This window comes from Rhinichthys klamathensis, unplaced genomic scaffold (assembly GCF_029890125.1).
Source record: "Rhinichthys klamathensis goyatoka isolate OS25496 unplaced genomic scaffold, OSU_Roscu_1.1 h1tg000197l_1, whole genome shotgun sequence".
Taxonomy (NCBI): Eukaryota; Metazoa; Chordata; class Actinopteri; order Cypriniformes; family Leuciscidae; genus Rhinichthys; species Rhinichthys klamathensis.
Window position 1 is genome coordinate 2,402,862 of NW_026606723.1, and position 15,434 is coordinate 2,418,295.

The following is a 15,434-nucleotide window of genomic DNA, read 5'->3' on the forward strand; positions in this document are numbered from 1 at the left end:
CATCCGCTCATATCTGAGTGAATCGAGTTTCCTTTCATTAACCAGCTACGTTTGTTTATCTGCCGCTGTTCGCAGGGACACCTCAGAACAAAAAATGCCAGCTTTGCCTTAAATCCAGAGGGGATGTGAGCTGTTTACCTTGAATCCTGAGCAGTTAAGCTTGTTTTCCCCTTGTCTGGTCTTTCTCCCGGTGTGCATAAGGTCCTGCCTAGAAGGGTGGAGATAGTTGCCTTATAATCTGACTGTGATGGTTTAGTGTAGATGGCAGGCTGACAACACTCAGACTAGAAGGAATACTGTCTTTTCCTCAGGCTTCCTGGGTGCATAAAATTCTCGAAAATTGCTGTTTGTGTTGTGATGATTCTCCATATCGCTTGCTTGAGGTACAACGTATTAAGCGAGCATACACCCAGAGCGTACACACATCATTTAAATAAAAGGTGTGATTTTCTCTGTTGTAGTTAAGACGTCAGAGGTTTGGCTTGAGCGCTGTAGAACAGGCCTCGGAATCTTCTGATCAAAGAGAGCCTGAAGGTGGACCCATGGGAGAAGTCAGTCGTGCCTCTCAGCGTGCGTGACTAAACCGAAGATCTTGTGACTGCAAGTCATGATAGTGTTACCTTTAAAATCTAACATTCTCTTGTGAAAGCTAGTAAATGACTAAGGGCCAAAACTTCTCCAATCAAATCTGTTCTGCGAGGCATGACTAAAAGCTTCTCGTATTCAACTGGAGGAGGAAGGTAAAGGAGGGGAAAAACGTTTCCATGAAGTTTTACACTACTTCATTACTGCTCTTTCAGATGTAGTTACAGTAAGCTTTTTTTTTCCCAGGAAGAAAAAATGACATTTTTAGACAATTTGCTGAATTGTGTGCATTTGTATTGGGGTGGGGGGCATGAAATAGTGTAAAGTCATGTAGTGTGAAGTCTAAAGTGGAGTGAAAACAGCATTTAAATGAAAATTATTCTGTGTGGCCATGCACACACTGTAGATAAATACGATTTATACTCTTCTTTTACGCTTTATCTACACACAGTTTAGTTGTTTATGGGGCGATAACTGATTCTACAACCAAAATAACTGTTAATGAGCTGCTGATAATGCAGCAGGGTGTCATTCAAAATTGAATTGAGAGAGCCTTTCGAATTCTAATTTAATTCCTTAATGTCTTAATATAAAAAATTATTAAAGAGTATAAAATATTTATCAGATACATTATTTCTATGGTAAGTTTTGATGTTACTGTCATAAATGTAAAAATGGTAAAAGGAAATCTTATAATTATGATGTTATTCCAAAAATGTATAGAGATTTCTACAACCACATTCTGTTTCAAAGTAAGCTTTTTTAAGACCTTACAGATCCACACATTTAAAGCCACAGTTTCTCGGATGTTCTGTGGTAGAAGAAACTCCTCAGACCGGATGAAAGGATGGGGGGGGGGGGGGGGGGGGACAGAGAGCTATCCATCAACGGCACAATCGGAGACTGGGATCCTCCGTTAAGATTAGGAGTGTTTAGAAAGATGGATAGCCATTGTCACTGCTCAGCATCATCCCAAAAGTCTTAAATGAAATCTAAAGATTCTCAGCGGTGCCTGGAATTACCTCTGTAATAACTGCAATAAGGCCCTGGCTAAGCTGAGTTCAAGGGTGATTAAAGTGCCAGCTAGCCTATGTTATTATTACGGATTGTAAATGTTATCCTGCCCTAACCTCTTAGCTCCCGTGTGTGCATGTGTGTGAGCGTGTGTTTGTTTGCTGGGGGAGATGAGTGTTTAAATCTGTGAAACTGATCTCGGTGGATGTGATGGAGGAGTCTGGAGCATGCATAATGTACAACAATGGAAAAAGACATTTTTTTTTCTTCAAGCCGGAAGTGTGAAAGACTGCTGACTGTAAGGAAGTTTGAGACACGTAGTGTAGATTTACATCTTACTGAGTCAAATAGGCTTGACGAATTGGCCTTTTTTATAGTCTTAAAAAGCTTTATGGAGCTGAAGCCTAGAGGTTATCTCACGCTTTTCAGACACATTGAGTCTTGGTGCTCATATTGAACCAGGCTTGTTGTGTTCTGATCACATTCACTACTGTCTCAATAACAGTGAAGAATAAAGTGTTAAACATTGTCTTCTGACTTCTGACTGGAAACCATTTTGAGGGCATTTGTGTTTTCAAAGGGATAGTTTACCAAAAATTAAACTTGCAGTATATCATCATTTACTCACCGCCATGTTGTTCCAAACCTGAACTTTGAGAAGAAACAAGGTTTCAGTGTCCCCCCCCCCCCCCCCCCCCCCCAAAAAAAATTCAAATATCAAAAATGAGCCCATTGACTTCTATTGTAAGGACAAAATAAAGTTATTCATAAAGTAGTTTGGAGCGACATGAGGGTGAGTCAATGATGGCAGAATTTTTATTTTTGGTGAAAGTATGAAAAGTCACATGCTGATGTGAAGATCTCAGTGGGCAGATACAATTCTGAGCGTGCCTGTAAAAGGTGCTCCTTTTCACTCTGTGCTGATGCTTTCATCAGGAAGTAATGAAAGCTTTCGTCTTTTCATCTGCTTTTAATTCACTGCCGCACAAAGAAGCCGTGCTGGCACAGAAGCAGCTTCCATTCCTTTTTTTTTTTGTTAAACTACGTCTCCAGCTCTGTCATGTTGACAAGAACTAGATGGATGACTTTACAGTTCAAGGATGCTTTAAATGAAAATTTAGGAGCATAGCTTCAATATGTGAGAAAACAGATTTGGGAATTGTGGTCTGATCTTATTTGAGTTTTGTAGTATGGGTTATGTTTCCCTCCTCCCTCATAGACCACTGAAAGACAGTTTGCGGTACTGCCTGTTCTCATGCATAGCTATTGGCCTCAGCATGGGAAAAAAGAAAAGAAAACAAAGCTGCTGTAGTTGAGTTTGAGAAGTTGACCTTAGATGGAATGCTTGTTGTCGCCATGTTTGCAGTCAATTCATTTCACCAACAAAACTTATTTTTGTGCATGCTGAGGCTGGTTGAATATTTGTGCAAAGCATTACTGTACTGTGTTTGAAAATACTTTGCCCAGCGCAGTTACTTTCTTTAAGTATGTTTGACTGGCCTTCTTTTAAGCAGCTTGTCATTTTGGTCCATAGCTTCTATGAATTTCTTGCCTTCAAAGTCAACATAGTCTACTTTAAAAACATTTTTTTTAAAGTATTTAATTTGCATCAAAATTTGCTTTGTCTCTGAAACAATTTTCCTTTTTTAATCTTAGTTTAATCTTCTCCAGCAGGGTGTTTTTGTGCAAACTACAAATCACACAGCACATCATTCTGAAATATGAATTTGTAGGGTATGAATAAAAAAAAAATGTAGGATATGAATTCCTTTTGAAATTTGTCATGTATGTGTGTGACAATTGTGTGTTAGCAGTATGTGTGTGTATACTATATATATTTTTTTTATTGTGGTGAATCAATGTTCACAATCAAATACATTTCTGGTCAATAAAATCAGGAAGTTTAATGTTCTGCCTTACAGTTTTTCTTTGCTGATTAATGATGCCTTGGGGTACTTGTCACCATTATTCCCATCGAATTTGTGTGAAGTTGTGAAATCTTTTGCTTGCCTAATCGCAACTCCTGCATCCAAAGGCAAGTAAACAAGAAAAGTCACCCCATAAATCAACATAACTCATTAAAACTCCACACCCAAGCCAGGGCCTTGCTTACCTCTCCCATGATGCACTTTGCATGCCGTCCAAGACCTTTTCATGACAGGTAATGAAAATAGCCTATTTGTTAAACCTCCTCGGTTTAAGTGCATTAAATCTTCCTTAATGTGCTTTTCTCAATGAATCCCTGAGTCCATTAAGAGCCGAAGACCGATTTGATGGTTTAGACCGAATGAGAAAGGGCAGGCAATGGACTAACATTCCCTAGTCCAGCAGAAACACCGGCTCCTGTCATGAGCAGAGCCAATTTGGAGGCTCTGCAGCAAACCGGGCCTCGTGGGTAGCCAGCTCGGCGGCAGACAGTAGCTGTCAGCACAGCACATCAAAAAGGCACTCGGGCCAGTTTTATTTCAAATGAGAATCAATGCCATTCTGACGGACACAATTAGTGTCATCTCCGTGTCGAGTTCCTCAAATTACTGGTGGCCTTTAAGCCCCGGGCCTGTACCCCTACACAACGGCCTAATTACTCATTAGCCGCACTGTCTTTCGTTTTAGAAGCCCCACTCATTGCTCGGGAGCTTTCATCTATTTTGGAGGGAGGCTGTCGTTGATCGTTAGCGCTGCTGTGAAGCTCTATTACCTTTATGTCAATGATAAATAGATGAGAAGCTGTGGCCAAGTGCACGGTCTTTCAATATTCTGGGGTATCAAGGGTCGCACTTTCTTTGTCTACTTATTTAATTTGCTGCCCAGAGTAAGTCTTGATTAATGCCTTTGCCTGCCTTGATTTCGTATACATATGCAGGCGAGCATGCATGTATATTTGTGTTCTCCTCTTTAAGGGCAGTTTGATTAAGTTTGATTGTAATTGAAGGGCTTTTATTGTTCTCATTTATGAGAAGAGGCACTGGAAGCTGCGTTGTGATCATCGCTATATCCGTACTGATTCGTACGGCCAGAAGAGAGCCTGCTATTTTTTAAGAGCCGGCTCTGAGTAGTCATTGTTTTTGTTGCGAGCATGCTAATAGCCGATCTGGGCCGAACACGTTTTTTTTTTTTGGCTGATTGTATTTCTGCTTCATTCATTTGGACTAGAAATTATGATGTTCTTAATGAATGGAGCCCGTGAATACAAATTCACTCATTGCAATTGCTCTTTTGAACATTAAATGCTTTTGAAAATCTTTAGTGAGCTTTCATTGTCCCAAAATATTGTATGCACTTGGTCCAATCTAACATTTAAGATGACTTATTAGAAAGAGTGTGGGTCTTTTTCTTTTTTTTCTTCTCCCGAACAATCTGAAACGACTCAGAAGTCAAATCGACCCACAAGGTAATCCTGACATGAAAGAGAACAGGCGCTAATTAATTTTCAGGTCGTCTGCTAGCATCAGCTCCTAACCGCAGAGCACCAGACCATCCAACTGAGATGTTCGGACCACCTCGACACGCCCCAGAAGAACTCCCTCTGCCATGGCTAGCGAGGATGTCACAGCCGGGATGATTTTAATTAAACTAAGCAATAATAAACGTACATTTCCATGCTAAATGTAGATTAGGGCTGAGAGCCTGACCACCTTATTGGCCTTCCTCTGTAATTCAGCACTCCAGCCTTACAGGTGCATCTTGGACTGAAACAAATCATTTCAACCTGACTCACCCATGCCCCATTTAAGTTGAAAAGTACATATTCACCATGTGGAAGCCTCTGTTATGTGGTTTAAGGCAGGGTTATCTCTCCTCTCTTCCCCTCACCAGCCTTCAATACCACTGGGAACACGTCATAGGAGAAAAACATGGCAGTGCCTGTCACCACTGGAACTTTTTTTCCCTTTCTCTGCCCCACCCCCTCCCTTGTCAAGCCAAGAAGCGAATGTAACCCCCGTCACTGAGGAGGAAGAGATTGCGGTCCACACGCCCTCCTCCTATCTTGCGTTCCCGCCCACACACACTTCATCTGCCGCGGTGACCTCCTGCCGTCAGTCTGCTCCCGCTGGACTGGAGAGCTCTCAGGGCAGTACTCACCCAGCTCACTGAATTTAGCACTTCCTGGAAGATGCCACGCTATGCGAGTGGGGGCCCCCCAAAAAAAGCGAAGCTCGGGAGGACACATTTCCGACTCGTCACTTAAGAAGCTTTTAGAAAGAAAGATAATAATGACAGCAAGAAACAAGGAAGAAAAAGAGAAATCTTGATTAAGCTGCTAGAATTTTTCTTTTTCTCTCTTGAATGTCTCAGATGCAGTTACAACCTTGAAGCTGCTGTGTGTTCAATGGTAAAATACAGGCAGGTTGATTGTCACAGTATAAATACGGTGGTCATTTTGTTAATTCATTTGATTGATAAATTCGATTGATTGATTGAATGATTCATTTATTCGATTGATTGATTGATTCATTTATTGATTAATTCAATTGATTCATTTATTGATTCATTCAATTGATTCATTCATTTGATTAATTGATTCATTCATTCGATTGGTTCATTCGATTGATCGGTCGATTTACTCATTCTTTTGATTGATCTTTTTATCCATTCATTCATTCTTTTGATTGATTGATCCATTTTTTTATTCTTTTGATTTATTGATCGATTGAGCCATTCATTCTTTTGATTGATTAATCAATTGATCCATTCATTCATTTATTCTTTTAAATGATTGATTGATTCATATTTTATTTTATTTTAATGCTATGCTAACCAAGAAACTTTGGGGAGAGTCTTTGGGAAAATCAAAGATGAAAAAAAAAAAAATCACAGAGGCATTTTGCAAATGTGTTGGATGAAATAACAAAAAAAAACAGCAACAACAAAACACTGCAGCCTTAAACATGGTAATCATGGCAATGTTGATTACATGAAACCATGTGGTCAATTTTGTGATCGTTTCACATGACCAGATATTCCAGCTGATGCATCTGGCCATTTCTAGACCCTTTGAGCGACATTGGCCCTGTGGCCATGTTAGTGTTGTCTGCTAAGCAAATTGCATATGCTGCAAGCATGGATGAAATAATGTGGTTTGCGAAGTGATTCTGTCTTGTAACTGTCTTTGATCTTTGTGAGGATGAGTGGCGTAGCTTTGCATGTGAGGATTCATTCACAGAGGTGAAATGCTAGGGTTCTTTTACTGATATTCTCAGAGGCACCATGAAGCTAATTCTAATGTAAATGCCAGTCAAATGGAAGCCAGCCAGTCTCTGATGTCCGACAGCGTATGAATGCTCAAGTATTTACAGATGAGTTTCACCCACGGAGCTGACCTCCCTTGGGCGGTTTTCTAGCCATCAGGGCTGCTGCTTAATGTCATTGTTCGGCACAGAAATTGCACTCAAATGATAAGGTCTGAAGGGCATAGCGTGCCCTTGTTTATGTGCAGCTGAATTCAGGAAGTGTCTGAAAAGGTGTATTATAATACCGGTACACAAATAAAAGTTCTAAAAAGTTTTTTTTGTCCTTCCTAAGAGACGGTACAACAGCCGAAAAGATTTGAGAATCCTCTTTAAGACCATCAGATGAGCTAAAGCAAACTATAGAAGGACACCAAGCTTTTTTTTTTTCAGTCCAGCCTGAAAAGGTCTGATATGAAAGGCTCTCAGGAGAAAAGCAGCTGTTAATGGAAACTGGGTTGTTTGAGGTGGTGTGGTGTATCTCAAGGCTAATAACCAAACTGTTGCTGGTTAAGCCCCACAAGGTGTTGGCTATGAGTTTTCATCATTGTGCCAAAAAGCAGTATTTTTGTCTTGTATTGGATTGTATAATAGTTGCATTTATTAAATAAACTTGTTTTTTATTTTAAAAGTTATATAAAAACTTAGTTTTATTCTACTTTTTTCTATAAAAACATAAATGCAATAACATTTACAAAAGAAAGTTAAGTTAGAGAAGTTGTGTGCAAAAGTTTTTTAGATATTTTTTACTGGAAAAAAAATACTAAAATAGCTCTGGATTCAAATGTCTACCAAATTACTTGATGGAAAGAAATGAGGATGTTTGGCTACGTCATGTAATGAACCTGTGAATGATAAATCATTTAAGGGAGTATAATCTGTGAATGTGTTTGAGAGAGATTAAACCTATGGGCCATTCTCTTCTATATATTGACTGTTTTTAGCATGCAGTAGAAGACCTCACAGTTTAGGGGTGCATTGACACAGCAGGATGGAAGTATGCAGCTGCCACATGCAAATTGAACAAAATAGCGTCCCACCTGGCACCCGGTGGGCAGGCAGGAAGGACTTAGTCAGCACCTTTTCCAGATGCTAGGAGAAGAGAGAGGGAACATATGCCATTGTCCTGGCTTAGACCTTCTATTACTGCGAGAAAGAGGCATTCACGTTTCTTGATTACCGTCTCTCATCATTACAGAGATGTTTGTAGAGCCCTCTGACTGTCTGCTCTATGACACTTTGCCATCTGTTTTTAAAAGCATTCTCGTGTTCTAGTGCCCATCAATTAATAACAGTTTTCAGCATTCTGAAAGTTTACAACTGTCTAAAATTGATATTGTCGAGGCAGAATTATTCATTTTTGACACAAGATGATAACTCGAAATTTGAATAGCAAAATTAAATAATGCATGCATGATTATTCATTCCCTCTCTAGAGTTAAAGACAGATTAATTTTTATAAACGGAGGTTGTAAATCACATTTGAAAAACAGCACCAAGGTAAAATGGAAACTTTATTTATTTGGGTTATTTATGGGTTATTTATCTTGTGGGACTCAGGCTCATTTTTGTGTAAAGTCAGTATTTTTCAAAAGATTTTTGTTGTTTGGAAACCTACTCTTTTAAGGAAATTGCCTTATCTTGTGGCTTGCCGGAAGTGTCTTGTTTGGAACTTTAAGCTTCTTTTCTAAAGGTCTATTCTGAGCGTTTAGAGAAGATGAGGAGAAACGGCGAGCCGTGGCCATGTCAGGTGCATGTGCATCTGCATCCACTCCTCCCGAGGTGAAATCGTTTGACTGATAAGGCCAATCTTAAAATGCCACTGCTGCTTCAAGAGGAAATTAAATTTGACTTGTAAAGGACAACTCTGACTTGGCCAATTAATAATTAAAGTCATTTTTCCCTTTAATGATCAGTTTAATTACCACGTCGTCCCTCGGGACGGCAGTTTACGCCGTTGGCGCCTGGTCACGCTCCCTCCTTTGTCGTCTTCCTGAGGGGTTCAGTCACAAACAAGGTGTTGAAATTTCCATTAACCTCTTCCACATCTTTCTATCAGCCCCGTTTCATCTTCCATACCTAAAACTTGCCATGAATCGTTTGCACCTTTGACTTTAAAGCTACAAATCCGAAGAAGACGCTAATTCCAAATGGCAGCACGTAAACGCAGCGGCACCTGCGATGCTATATCAAATGCTTGGATCAACTCTCGGAATTGACGATGATAGGCCATTGTCATTCTTAATGCACGTCACAAAGATAAGAGGCACCGGTGACCTTTTTAAGTGCTATGAAAATCTAACCAATCAAATGGCATTACCGGTTTATCAATTGCGGTATTCAGCATGAAAAAGCAGTCGAACAAAGCGGCCTTTTACAAGGACTTGTTTTGACAGAGACATTTTCCTGCAGATGTTTATTCAAAGACCACATGCTGTAGCACCGCTCTGCGCCCAAGCTCTTGAGAGACGCCAGTCACTCTCATCAAAGCTCTGATATGAATGTTTGACTTGTTCGGCTTGTAAAAACTTGCATTTGATGAAGTAATCATAATGATTGTACACAAAAGCTCCCCTCCTGTTATTGGCATGTGTCATGGCTTGCTGGGTTGTCTTTGTGCGTTTGTAATTACTCTCTGCTGTCTTCTCTGTTTGTTTACCGCCTAATTCAAATTGATAGGACGACTCGGAAAGGGAGGGGGGATCTTAACTCATAGCCATCACTGTTGCTTCTTAAGTATCACAATAAAACAAGGATGATTTTAATTAGTGTAGCAACTGGTGGTGTAGCGCAGGCCCCTGCGGTGCTTGCAGGGGTCCTGTTTGAAGACGTTTTATTAATTGGACGATTTATCAAACTAACAACTTGCGTGTGTCTCGGATGACTCCTTTAAAAAACAAAGGATTTTAGAAGTCAACTTGCATTTTATGTCCTATTAGCACCGGATGCCCAGTGCTAATCAGCCGGTCCAGATAGCCGCTTGCGCTTCAGTACTTTACATAAGTTTTACCACACTTTGAAAGAATAGCTTGCTGCAAAGTGATGATGCCTACGTTTTATTGAACAGCACAGCTCTCACGATAATGGAAAAAATCTCATCTAAAAGAATCGGTAGGTTTCTTTTGTGTGGAATTGCAATGGCGTTCTGTTGCATACGTGCTCAAAATAGTCTCCAACTATCAGATTTAGCTGAGTTGGTCCAGTGTCGGGTACCATCTGTGCAGCAGATCTGGGTCTGAGTTTTTTTTGGGGGTTTTTTGTCAGTTGAGTGTGAACACCCTTTTAGTTCGCCATATGCACATTCAAACCAGCATTGACTCCCTTTACACAAGCCTGGTTGTTCATTCTTACATAAAAAATAAATGGCTTCTTTTTTTTTTTATCCTACCCAGCAAGACATTTTTTGTTCTAAAAATGTTCTGAGAACATTACCATGCAGTGTTCTAATAATGTTTTCAGCGGGTAGGTTTATTTTGGTTCCCAGAATGTTCTCCTAAAAGCTAGGATAACATTCTCTAAAAACATTCTAAATATGTTTAATGCTAACATTGTTAGAACATTATTCCCTAATGTTCTTATAACATTTTCCGCGGGTAGTTTTCTTTTTGTTCCCAGAATGTTCTTAAAAGATCGGATAACATTCTCTAAAAACATTCTAAAAATGTTTAATGCTAACATTGTTAGAACATTATTCCCTATTGTTCTTATAACATTTTCAGCGGGTAGTTTTCTTTTTGTTCCCAGAATGTTCTATTAAAAGATGGCATACAATTCTCTAAGAACACTCTAAAAATGTTTTGTGATGACCTTCTATAAAGGTTTAATCATAACATTTTTAGAACATTACATCCCCTAACATTCTTATAAAGTTTTTAGCAGGAAGTTTTATTATTGTTCCCAAAATGTTCTCTTGAACAAAAACAAAAAAAATGCTTTGCTATAACTGTTAAAACATACAATTTATTAATCTCAAAACTAAAACATCACAATCTAACAGGTTTATAAATGGCATCCACATAAATTATTAGAAGTTCTGTGTACTGTAAATGTCCAACATTACATGAATAACTCAGTAAAGTCACTCATGCGTCTTGACTGCTGTGTTTGCTCAGAGCGCTCATCATCAGTCTTTGCTTGTCTTGGTTCTTGCAGAAGAGTAATCCAGTCATCTGTATTAATAGGTGTTCTACTGTTCTCTCTTCTAGTTGTCCAGCTGCTCACCCAGTTAGCAGCATTGAGCTCTGTTCTCTGTGTGCATGGTAGAGTTTTTCCTCATAGCCTATAAAAGAAGATTGTTACGTGTCCCCATTAATAGGTCTAGAACTAATAGGGAAAGTAACATAAGTATTACATTTAGTTAAATAAATAAAAAGAAAAGAAAATAGGTTCAGTTACTGATAACTTGTGTTGAGATGAATCAGACAGAGACAGATTTCGTGAATGCTTTTTAGTAGGCCATAATTATAACCTGATGGTTTTACAGTTTCAAAGTGAAGAAATAATTATTTACAGAATATACACAAATGACAATACAAAACGTAGAACACAGGAGAAAGGGACAATGAGCGGTGCTAAAGCAAAGCAATAAGCGTCACAGCGCCCGCTGCCCACGAGGCTATTGCTCTGACATAACAGCAGTTATATTGCCTATGGATCATTACATTTCTTACAGATTTCTGCTTGTTTTAAATCAGATACAGATAAAGTAGCACTGCATTTGAATGCATTGGCGATAGAACAATTTCTAGAGCAGTGGTCTCAAACTCGCGGCCCGCGGGCCATTTGCGGCCCGCGGGGTGATATTTTGTGGCCCCCTACTTGACATTAAAGTTGAATGTTAGTGCGGCCCGTCGTTTGCGTGTGCCGCGTTTTAATTTTTTTTTTTTTATCCCTTACGGGCTACCATAGATAGTCTCGTGACAGCTTACGGTGGGTTTGTTGTCAATAGTTGTCATAGATAACCGCGAAGTACAAACATACTGCGCCTGGAAAAAATGAGCGCGTCGCTTCAATTATGAGCGCACTTGCCGCGCGCCTACATTTGAAATAGCGAACTTGAGCGCGCAAAATATGTGAGCGCGATATGTGAACGGCCCCTTGGCGAGCTACCACCAATCAGGCCACGAGCTACTGGCAGCTCGCGAGCGACGTGTTGGAGAGAGACCCTGCTCTAAAACAATGTGAGAATAATCATTTTGAGCTTGTAATATGTGTCCAACAGGTTGATAAGAAGGTTTGCTTTGATTTGTGCAGTCAGTAATTTGAGACACTATACATGTGTAAAAAGAATTCAATAAGACGGGCAGACATGACTGCAAAAATTTGTATTTCAAAAGCAATAATTGTTTTTCTAAGTATAATAAAAGGAAATGTGCCTTCCAAAAAAAACATTCAATATCATTAATGTGTTGTATAAAGAAAATAAAAAGGACATAAGCAAATATAAATATCACAAATATGTGTTATAGACAAAGAAAGTTTGTAAAATGAACTTCAACTGTCAGAAGGACAGCTCATGAAGAACCAATAATGTACAGAAAGGAATGTTCAAATTCAGAGGAACAGTTCAGAAGAAATGTTAATAATAAATATTGAGAAGATTGGATCAGTTGTGTTCCTTTTTTGGAATACTTGAATACTATTTTTTTGTGGAATACTTGATGCGGCCCAGCCTGACCCCGACTCTACCTACAGCGGCCCCCAGTTAAGTTGAGTTTGAGACCCCTGTTCTAGAGTGAATTAATCATACCTGTAAGTGTAACACAGTCTCATCCCAAGACGTCATATGACTGACGCTTTTGACCATACGTCAACATCCGACGTTTTAGGGTACCCTTTAACGTCAGTTAAATGACGATCCTAGGGCGTCATCTAACTGACGCTTTACCTTTAGCGTCAGTTAGATGACGCGGGTAGGTTTAGGTCTGGGGTAGGGTTAGGATTAGATAGCGTCATCTAACTGACGTTAAAGGGTACCCTAAAACGTCGGATGTTGACGTATGGTCAAAAGCGTCAGTCATATGACGTCTTGGGTTGAGACTGGGCTGGTAAGTGGTTTGGTTACTTCAAAAGCAGAAAGAAATATATGCTAAGCTAGTTATTTTAAAGCTAGTTATCTTAGTCAATAAAGTTTTAAATATGGATATTTTTCTTACAAAAACGCATCGATTCGCTTCAAAAGGCCTTTATGACCCCGCCAGAGCCATGTGGATTACTTTTATCATGGATGGATGCGCTTTTATAGACTTAAAACAGAAACGGCCATTCACTGCCATTATAAAGCTCGGAAGAGCCAGGACATTTTTTAATATAACTCTGATTGTATTCGTCTGAAAGAAGAATGTCATATAAACCAAGGATGACTTGAGGGTGAGTAAATCATGGGCTAATTTTCATTTTTGGATGTCTTTTGGATGAGATCCTTTATGGTCTGTGTTAGGTGCTTTTAGCACTAAAGCTCTAGGAGTTAAAAGTTGAAAATGTTTGTCTCAGAAATCAGAATAATAATATTGATTATTAATATTGAAACAATATGTTGGCTTTCTTAAACCAACAACATTTTTTCCTAACATTTAAACAAGATTACTATAATCTGTACTATAATATAAAGGTGATTCTATGAAGATTTACAACAAAAGTTACAAAACCACTTACCAGTTACAAGGCTCTTTAGCTCCCATATCCATTCACCTCTGCAGGTTTATGTTTGCTTCAATAGTTGCCAGATTGTGTCCTTTACATTGTGACCATCAGCACCAGAGTAATTACCTGAAATATTTTAAAACATGGTCTGTCAACAACATACGATGATATTACAAGCACATACCATATTTGCTAGAAACACAAAAAACTGAAAACGTTTTAGACTGAATGCTCTTTCCAATTTTCCCATTACCTCTTTAGGAATTACTGAAATATTATTAAGTTTTACTTTCAAAAGACATATTAAGATTAACACTTTTAAGTAGCAAAAATAGCATTCGTATGCATAGAACACAATATTATAGTAGGCTACCTTTGTTGTAAATGGAGACTTTATTGCGTCATCGGTGTTATAATCATCTTGAAACAGGCAGTTTGGAGTCTGCATTAAAACAAATCTAGCTGTTATTCAAAAGTAACATATAGTCAGATTTAATGTGACTGTCATACAATTCTAAGAAAGTAAGATCTAACACATGAAAGACATTGCTATCAAGGATAAGAGAAAGCTATATGTAAACTGAAAAAAAAAAGAAACATACAGTTGTGAAAGAGTTCAGTTCTGTTGACCAGCAGTTCTGTTGTTTGGGCCAATGTGTCAAATAGCCAATTTAGACAACGGACATTTTGCGCCGATTTCTTCAACAAAAACGTTACTTTCTTTGCGCTTTTTTGTCGATTTCAAATTGTCATACGTCATAGGGAAATAACACTGTGATTGGTGGTTTTAAACGTCGATCTACAGTAGCCCCCAATCAGCTTCTCATCTCTTGTAAACGCATTTCACGCAACAGTTCACACAGTTCAGAGTAATATCCTCAAAACACTTCACGAATGCTGTTTTGATAATGTTCCTCTTTTATTATGGAACATTATTCCAATATTTTATAGGTTAAAATAATTCTACAATCTGTTACCTAAACAGCTTCCCTAAAATATCCTTAAAATGTTATGAGCTTTTGTTAACACATTTGATGAAACATTTGATGAATGTTGCTTTGATAATGTTCCTATTGTGCCAATGATTTATAAAAGATAACAACATCCCTAAAAAATCCTCAAAATGTTTCATGCAAAATTTTCAACTTTTGTTAAAAAGTCAATTGAAAGGAATGTTTTATTAAAAACATTTTATCATCTCAGGACTAAATAATATCCTCAAAACATTTGATAATGTTCCTCCTCTGTTAGTATGGAACATTGTGCCAATGTTTTTCTGAGAACATTGTGTAATCTCAACAACATGCTCAAAATGTTACATTTAAAATGTTCTAGTTTTGTTAACACGTCACATTACAAGAACATTTTATAAAAAACATTCGTCATCTCAGGCCTCAATGATATCCTCAAAACATTTTACGAACGTTAATTTTATAATGTTCCTCCTCTGTTATTATGGAACATTGTGTCAATGTTTTATAAAAGATCATTCTACAAACTTTTTACCTCAACAACATCCTGAAAATGTTACATTTAAAATGTTCTTGTTTTGTTAACACGTCACATTACAAGAACGTTTTATAAAAAAACACTGTCATCTCAGGCCTCAATGATATCCTCAAAACATTTTGCGAGCATTGATTTGATAATGTTCCCCCTCTGTTATTATGGAACATTGTGCCAATGTTTAATTGAGAACATTGTATAATCTGTTATCTCAACAATATTCCCAAAACATCCTCAAAATGTTACAGTTAAAACCTTATATCATAGTTTACATTTAACCTTATAGGAACATTATTTGAAATGAGAAAACATCATTAAAACATTCTTTGAATATTACATTCAAATGTTTTCTTTAAAACATTAACCAAACTTGTAGGGAATGTTAGCCAAAGTTAGCTGGGTAGTCTCTGTTCATCAAGAACCAGAGCCAGAATCTCTTTTTGTTATCTGCAGAGGGAT

General features: G+C 38.3%; 1 protein-coding gene and 1 long non-coding RNA gene across 6 annotated transcripts in view; one reads left to right on the top strand and one right to left on the bottom strand.

The window, feature by feature from the left end:
• cadm1a (cell adhesion molecule 1a) overlaps positions 1-15,434 on the top strand; it is a 309,712-nt gene that overhangs the window by 115,349 nt on the left and 178,929 nt on the right. The window lies entirely within an intron of this gene.
• Positions 10,795-13,955, bottom strand: LOC130096526 (uncharacterized). Its single transcript, XR_008808189.1, has 3 exons — positions 13,843-13,955; positions 13,489-13,595; positions 10,795-11,106 (listed from the first exon to the last, which is right to left on the bottom strand). It is a non-coding gene; the product is annotated as an uncharacterized LOC130096526 (long non-coding RNA).